Source organism: Portunus trituberculatus, chromosome 5 (genome assembly GCF_017591435.1).
Source record: "Portunus trituberculatus isolate SZX2019 chromosome 5, ASM1759143v1, whole genome shotgun sequence".
Classification (NCBI taxonomy): domain Eukaryota; kingdom Metazoa; phylum Arthropoda; class Malacostraca; order Decapoda; family Portunidae; genus Portunus; species Portunus trituberculatus.
The window spans coordinates 1,114,810-1,124,186 of record NC_059259.1 but is presented as its reverse complement, the minus strand read 5'-3'; positions in this window follow the sequence as shown (position 1 = coordinate 1,124,186).

Sequence of the window (9,377 nt, the reverse complement as noted above, 5' to 3'; positions counted from 1 at the left end):
TATATATATATATATATATATATATATATATATATATATATATTCGTGACTTTTTTTTTTTTTTTTTTTTTTTACGGTAAGGCCTATAGCGCCAGTAGGCACACTTGAAGAGTGTATGGGAAGCGCTGTTCAGCTTCCGCCCATTAAGTAATAGGAAACAAGGCAATTTTATTTATAGTGGTACCCATATTAGGGCCCATATCACCGCCCAAGCTCATCTTGAGTGTAACCACCTAGAACCTGGGTATCATGGTGATATGTAGGTAACTTTAAACCACTCGACAAATGGCAAAGTGTTTTAAGGCTGTATGTGGTGGGATTCGAACCTACGCGTGGACGTCTGCCAGATCCCACGCTCACCACCTTATCCACTATGCCACCGCCTCCCACTACTGGCATCTGACCACTTTAGCAACTTTACTTCATCTTTCCCTCCTTTATTTCACCCTGATGGCACCACTGCCGTCTCATCTGTCTCTTAAGTTGAACTCTTCTCTCAAACCTTTGCTAACAGTTCCACCTTGGATGATTCTGGGCTTCTTCCTCTCTCTCCTCCTCCCTCTGACTATTTCATGTCTGCAATTAAAATTCTTCGTAATGATGTTTTCCATGCCCTCGCTGGCCTAAACTCTCGGAAGGCTATTGGACCAGGTGGGGTCCCTCCCATTGTCCCAGAAACAGTGCTTTAGTGCTTACACCTTGCCAGGCTAAACTCTTTCAACTATGTCTATAGATTTCTACCTTTCCTTCTTGCTGACCGTTCTAATCCCTCCAACTACTATTGCTTTAATCTCTTGTTCGTCTAAAGATTTTCAATCAATTCTCAATAGGAAGATTCTTAAACATCTGTCACTTCACAATATTTTATCTAATCGACAGTGTGGCTTCCGTTAAGGTCGCTCTACTGGTGATCTTCTGGCTTTCCTTATTGAGTGTAAGAAAACTTTTAGAGATTTCGGTGAAACTTTTGCTGTTGCGTTAGACATATCAATAGCTTTTGATAGTCTGGTATAAAGCTTTGATATCAAAATTGCCCTCCTACGGTTTTTATCTTTCTCTCTGCAACTTTATCTCAAATTTCCTTTCCAACCGTTCCATTGGAGCTGTGGTAGACGGCCACTGCTCTTCTCCTCAATTTATTAACAGTGGTGTTCCTCAGGGTTCTGTCCTCTCTTTCCAACCTGTCAGAGAGTTTAATCACCTGCCGCCCACTCGGCACCGTTGAGTCATCTGACCTGATAGCTATCCTTACATTGGTGAAGATGAGGGTTGACAGGGATGCGCCTCTATCACGCAGCAATTGATAGATTTAGAAGAAAAGTGAGTGTTTACTATGGCTGCAAGAGAATGGTCTAACGTGACATTAAAAGCTTCACCAAAATCTATAAAAAAGGATGACCAAGACTTAACAAGGAAAGCCAGAAGATCACTACTGGCGATTAGATAGATTATAAAGTGGAAGATATTTAAGAATCTTACTATTCAGGATAAATTTAAAAACTTTATACAAGCAAGAAATTAAAGCTATAGGAAGGTAGTTTAAGGGATAAGAACGGTCATCCTTTTTAGGAACAGGCTGGGTGTAAACAAACTTCTAGCAATAAGGAAAGGTAGAAGTCGACAGACATACTTGAAAAAGTTTCGCTAGGCAAGGTGCAAGCACAGAAACACAGTTTTTGAAAACAAAAAGAAGGACAGCATCAGGTCCATAAGCCTTCTGAGGGTTTAGGCCAGCGAGGGCATGGAAAACATTAGGAAGAACTTTAATTAAAGGGATGAAATAGTCAAAGGGAGGGACAAGCTCAGAATCATCCAAGGCAGAGTTGTTAGCAAAGGTCTGAGAGAAGAATTCAGCTTTAAAGACAGATGAGATGGAAGTGGTGCCATTAAAATGAAATAAAGGAGGGAAAGATGAAGAAGACAAGTTATTGGAGATGTTATTGGCTAGGAGTGGTGAAATACCGTGGAAGCAGCAGGCGGGCCAGGTCACTGAAAACTCCATTTCTCCCACACAACACTGGGCAGTGAGGTAGTGATAAGAGGGATGGCCAAAGCAGCTCTGTTATCTGCCCACTTCTCTAACATACTGAGTGTTCCATGTCCAACCAGGAGGCCACCCAGGATCCCAATGCTTACCACTGCAGATCTGGGCAACCTTCACATCACCACAGAAGAGGTGATGGCTCAGCTCTGCAAAACTGACACCAAGAAGGTTCTGGGACGTGATTACATTATTCCTCATATATTAAAGCGGTGTGCAGTCGAGATCACCATTCCACTCACCCATCTTTACCAAGAATGTCTGGCCTCCCAGACGTGGTCAGCACTAAATAAGCAAGCAGAGTGGTGGCTATACACAAAAAAGGTAGCAAGACGGATGCGAAGAATTACAGACCCATCTCCCTCCTGTTTGGGGTACGGAAGACCCTTAAGGTTCTCATTACGAGGAAATTCACCGCATTCCTCGACGCCCACCACCTTTTCAATTCAAGGCAGTTTGGGTTTAAGGAGGGTCAGTCAGCGCCGACCTGCTTCTACAAAACTCTACGGAGTGGATCACCGCAATCGACAGCGAAAGAAATGTGTTTGTCGTCGCCCTGACATCGCTGGCACCTTCGACAGGGTGTGGCCACAGGAAGTGACAGCCAAATTGAGAAGTCCCGTTGTGTGTGTTGTGGTGTGTATACTTCAACGGCATACTGCAATTAGTCTCCAAGGCTCAGGCATATGCAGACGACTGCACCCTCACCTACATCTGTGACAGTAACTTTCGCCAGGACACTGTGATCAGGATGAACGTTGTCCTGCAAAACTTTGCATCGTGGAGCAGGCGCTAGCAAACCATCACCCTTGAGAAAACTCGAGTCCTGCACATCTCTAGACGGAGAGTTGGAGATGTGTAGGACACTCATCCTTCAGCTATCTTCCTTAATGTCATGAAGCTGTCTTTCCAGTAGTCCATCTCCACCCGGGGATGGAAGTTGAACCTTCACCTCCCATCTAAGGAAGCTCGCCAGGAATGCGGCGTGGAAGCTGAGCTGTGTCCGACGTACCGGGAATAGGACTGAAAGTCACCTCCGCTCCTTCTTCCCGTGATGCAACCGCATGAAGAATCAGCTACTGCAGACCACACACCACCACTGCACACTCCTCCAGGTGTACAAGAAAGGCGTGAACGAGTGGTTTTAGTGGATGTACAAAAACAATGTGATTCTATAGTTTAATGCTCTATAGTTACATGTACTTATGTTCTTATTTGATATTTATTGACATCTACTTTTTTTTTGTATATATTGTATATATAGAACTATGTGTAAGTCTTGGACTTCTGGCAAATTCTACCACCTGACATTATATATATATATATATATATATATATATATATATATATATATATATATATATATATATATATATATATATATAGAGAGAGAGAGAGAGAGAGAGAGAGAGAGAGAGAGAGAGAGAGAGAGAGAGAGAGAGGGGGGGGGAGAAAGAGAGAATAAGAGCTCTCTCTCTCTCTCTCTCTCTCTCTCTCTCTCTCTCTCTCTCACTTGGAAGAAGATAAACTGCAGTACAATCTATAAATTTTGTTTGAGTAACGAGCTCTACATAAGAGTTACAGTCCACTTTGAGCAACTGAGCACTGACACTGAGTGAACTTGCGAGTTGGTCTAAGTCGTACGTCGGGCAATCTTCTGTGCATTTTAGGAGTGGTACACGATTTTCAGTGGAACACGATTTCTTGCTACACTGCCACTGTCGAAACAAGCAGTAAAGGTCACCGTAACACTGCACACTAATCTCTGGGCCATTTATGGTCCTCAAGTCATTCACTGGAAAAAGTTGCAGGTCCATGATTATAATGAATGTAAGGTTACAGCAGGTAAAGATGCCGGAGCGTGACGCCTTCCTTGTGTGCATGTCACTCACTAATACTGCTCCCGCTAGAGTGCACCGGTCCATCAGCGTGGAGTAACGCTCGAATACTCTGGTACCAACGAACAGGAGTGTATACTCAAACCTGACTTATAACACAGTCTTACTTTGTCTAGACACATGTCGCGCCAACGTAATGGTAAGTGAGAACAGTGTCATGCTTTATTTGCCAGTCTTTTACTTTGCTTTTCCGTTCCTGCCATGTGAACTATAAACAAAAACACCGAAACATCACATATGAGTTGATCAACCCAGATTTATTTTAGTTTTACTTAGGAAGAAAAATAAATAGAAAGGAACAGGTAAAACCTTTTCTTCAATAATATTTTCACGTTTTAACTCATACCTGTCTAACAATCATCATTGTCTCTCTCCTCCACTGGTAAGGTAGCCCAGCCTCTCGAACCCAGTTCACTGCTTGGTCAAGATTCCTCTTGAGAGGAGAGTGACTTTGTACACCCAGTGCCGTGTTGTACGGCTGAAAGCACTCCTAGACGAAAAGAAATATCTTCTTTAGCATTTTATTTAGTTAAAAAAAAAAAAAAAAAAAAAAAAAAAAAAAAAAAAAAATATATATATATATATATATATATATATATATATATATATATATATATATATATATATATATATATATAATGGCTTGTGTGGGTTAGGTTACTGTATTAGGTTACTGTATTAAATTACCCTGGTCATTTTAGCTTGTGTTTCGTTACATTTTGCTAAATCAGGTTTGTTTGATCAGATGGCAGTACATGAAGCTGGTTAAAGAGCGCATTTATTATACATATTTACTAATGCTAAAATTAAATTTTGTTGCGCTGTTCGCGGTATTTTTGCAGGTTGAGGCGCGATTTTGAGCTAATAGTGAATTAGTAATCTGATTGTTGAACTGGGAGTTTAGTTCCTGTGTGATCTTTCCCTACATGTTGTGCTTCTTGTTACTAAATCCGGTATTATTAAATTGTTACCAGAGAATATATATACCTTGGGTGTCTTGACACTTCATCTAATACTTTCACTATCAATTTCTGCAACATTCGTGGCCTTCGTTCTAATTTTCAATCTGTGGAACACCACCTCTCCTCTACTAAACCTCATCTTCTCTTCCTAACCGAAACACAGTTGTCTGTGACTACTGACAGCAGCCCCTTTTCTGTTCCCTCCTACTTGCTCTATCCTCATTTTCAATCCAAAGCTGGATGTTGCGCATACGTGCGTAACGACACCACTTGCTCTCGTGCCCACAATCTTGAATCTTCAGAATTTTCTACCATCTGGCTAAGACTTCAATGTCACTCTCTAACTAAATTCATCTGTGCTGTATACCTCTCACCTAATTCCTCTGACTATGTAAAATTCTTTGACTATTTGACTTCCAAGGTGGAGCACATCTTATCTCACTTTCCTTTGCTGAGATCTCCATTTTAGGGATTTCAATGTTCACCACCAGCTTTGGCTTTCATCTTCTTTCACTGACCAACCTGGTGAACAAACCTTCAACTTTGCTATCCTTCATGACCTAGAGCAGCTAGTGCAGTTCCCTACCCGTATTCCTGACCGCCTTGGAGACACGCCCAACATTCTTGATCTTTTCCTAACCTCCAACCCTTCTGCTTACTCTGTTAAACTTTCCTCTCCGTTGGGCTCCTCCGACCACAATCTAATTTCCGTTACCTGTTCTATCACTCCAGTGCAGCCTCAGGACCCGCCTAAGCGGAGGTGCTTCTGGCATTTTAACTCTGCTAAGTGGGAGGAACTAAGGCAGTACTATTCTGATTTCCTTGGGATGATTATTGTTTTCATGTCAGAGATCCTTCTCTTTGTGCCGAGCGCATAACAGAGGTGATTATCTCTGGCATGGAGCTATACATTCCTCATACTTTCTCTAACCCTAAAGCTAAAAAGCCTTGGTTTAACTCTGCTTGTTCTCGTGCTGTCAATGATAGAGAGGCGGCTCACAAACGGTTCCGTAGCCATCCAACTGCTGAAACTCATGCCCTATATATTTCTGCCCGTAATCATGCCAAATCTATTCTCCAACTTACTAAAAACTCTTTCATCAATAGAAAATGTCAAAGTCTTTCCAATTCTAACTCCTCTCGAGATTTCTGGCATCTAGCCAATAATATCTCTAACAACTTTACTTCTTCGTCTTTCCCTCCTTTACTTCATCCAGATGGCTCTACAGCTGTCTCTTCTTTTTCTAAAGCTGAACTCTTCGCTCAAACCTTTGCTACCAACTCAACTTTGGATGATTCTGGGCATATTCCTCCTACTCCTCCACCCTCTGACTACTTCATCCCTAAAATTAAAATTCTTTATAAAGACGTTTTCCTGGCCCTCTCTGGCCTTGATTCTCGGAAGGCTTACGGTCCGGATGGAGTCCCTCCTGTTGTTCTCAAAACTGTGCTTCCGAACTCGCTCACTGCCTGGTCAAACTCTTTCATCTGTGTCTCTCTACTTCTATTTATCCTTCTTGCTGGAAGTTTGCTCACATTCAACCTGTCCCTAAAAAGGTGACCACTCCAATCCTTCTAACTACCGCCCTATAGCTTTGATTTCCTGCCTTTCTAAAGCCTTTGAGTCTATCCTTAATAGGAAGATAATGAGGCATCTATCAGCTCACAACCTTCTCTCTGATTGCCAGTATGGTTTCCGTAAAGGCAGATCTACTGGTGATCTTCTTACTTTCCTAACTGAATCTTGGTCATCCTCTTTAGGGACTTCGGTGAAACCTTTGCTGTCGGCCTTGACATATCGAAAGCCTTCGATAGAGTCTGGCACAAATCTTTAATTTCTAAACTACCCTCCTACGGATTCTATCCTTCTCTCTGTACCTTCATCTCCAGTTTCCTTTCCGATCGTTCTATTGCTGCTGTAGTAGACGGTCACTGTTCTTCCCTAAAACTATCAACAGTGGTGTTCCACAGGGTTCTGTCCTATCACCCACTCTCTTTCTATTATTCATCAATGATCTCCTAAATCTGACTCAATGCCCTATCCACTCCTATGCTGATGATACCACCTGCATTATTCAACAGCGTTCAACAGACGCCCAACCCAACAACAATTAAATGACTCAAGGCGAGATGCTATAGGACGCCTAACTTCTGATCTTTCACTTGTTTCTGATTGGGGCAGAGAAAACCTGGTTTTGTTCAATGCCTCAAAACTCAATTTCTACAACTATCTACTCGACATAACCTTCCAGACAACTATCCTCTCTTCTTCAATAACACTCAACTTCCCTCTCCTCTACATTAAACACACTCGGTCTATCCTTCACTAAAAATCTAAACTGGAAATTTCACATCTCTACTCTTGCTAAATCAGCTTCCAAGAAGTTAGGTGTCCTATGGCGTCTTCGTCCATTTTCTCTCCCTCCCAGCTGCTTGCTCTGTACAAGGGCCTTATCCGCCCGTGTATGGAGTATGGCTCTCATGTCTGGGGATCCACACACAGCTTTACTAAACAAGGTGGAATCTAAAGCTTTTCGTCTTATCAACTCTTCTCCTCTAACTGACTGTCTTGATTCTTTAAGTCACCGCCGCAATGTTGCATCTTTATCTGTCTTCTACCGCTGTTTTCATGCTGTCTGCTCTTCTGAACTTGCTAACTGCATGCCTTCCCCCTCCTGCGGCCTCGCTGCACAAGACTCTCTACTTCTTCTCATCCCTATTCTGTCCATCTTCCTAATGCAAGAGTTAACCAGTATCTTCACTCCTTCATTCCCTACACTGGTAAACTCTGGAACTCTCTACCTGTGTCTGTATTTCCACCTGCCTATGACTTAAACTCTTTCAAAAGAGGAGTGTCAAGACACCTCTTACGTTAACTGGACCCTCCTTTTAGATTTTTTTGGTTTTTCTTTCTCCTACTTTCCTCTAAACAGGGCCTGGCAACCAGCGGGATTTTTTTTTTTCCAACACTGTTTTCCCTTGGCCAGTGCCCTTGTAATGTAAAAAAAAAAAAAAAAAAAAAAATACTAATTACAATACATCCTGGCGAAGTTCAGAGATTCTTGTTCTCCCCAGTTTGCCTTTTTTGAATGCTTGTAAGGTTGGGATTATATTCTTGTTTGCTTTTTGCTGTTGTGTACTCTTGCTATGGAAAAGGAATTTCGCAGGCAATGGCACAACATTTGTTCGCAGGCTCTTGGTAAATCTTACCAATAGCACCTCCTTAAGTATTTTGAAATACCTCCCTTTCCCGTAAGCAAGCATGAGAGTACGTGGGTAACCCTTTTTTTTTTTTTTTTTTTTTTTTTTTAGGGGGGGAACAAATTTAGCATAATTTGTCCCTCCGAAAAAAAAAGTCTACTGACTCCATTAGCTGCGGGCCTGCTCCCCCCAGATCCCCCCCCAAGGGTCTTTACCCTAACCTAACCTAACTCAACGAACCAGTACGAGAAGTACTCACGCACGTAAGCATTCACGAACACCAAAATAGTTCGAATTTCCATATGGGCATTTTAAAAAAGGTGTTCTTAAATGCACTTTGCTGCCAGGAACACTTTTTAGTTTTCTTCTGTCCTTTAGCACTTTTCTTCTGGCACCTCCACAATTTTTCCTGACGTCCAGCACAGCCGCCTTTCCACTCACTTCACACTGTTTTTCTTTCAAAATAAGCTTGTAGTGGACACAGAAGTCAAAGATCCTTCGCTCTACCATAGTACTCCAAACAAAAGTCAATTTGTCCAATATCGCAATTGTCACAACTGTTTGCCTCTATCACGTCAACCACTGTGAACATGCTGGTTAGTCCTCCTTGCAGTGATCATGTGATGTGAGTGCGCAGCTCCACACGTTTTGCCTCTGTTATTGGCAGCACTAACGTGACATGACAACTTACTGCCTTGTGATTGGCAGGTGTGACGTCAGGTTGTACTACGTCACAGTGGCCGCATGCTCACCAACACCCGAACACGCGCCTAACTAACTTAGTTTATGGGAGACACCTACCAAATTTTGAGAGCCTATGTACGACACACTAAGGCCGGCCGCCAAATAAAACTACAAAAAAACGTGTGGATTAGGCGGTGTTATTAATACATCTTTTTTTTTTCAAAACTAATTCCTCTCTTAATATGTCAAACATTCCTAAGAGTCATTATATGAAATCCAAATAATTATAATAAAGGAAAATAATACGAAGACTATTTCATCCCACAAATTTAATATCGACAATTTGCATCCATGCGTTCTAAAAGGCTAAAAGCGATAACGCAACACCGTCGACGCAAGTATGAGTAAAAGTCATTAATTTTGTGGGACCTCATAGTCAGAGTAGTGACTACGTCATTAGCTATGAAGGACTGTTGAATACCGTAGTGTCCGCGCTCCTCACAAGCCCCGCTAGGGGCTTAAAACAAGATGTTTTAAAATCTTGTACTTATTGTGATTATAGAGTTACTGATTGAAAAATATGAATGAAAT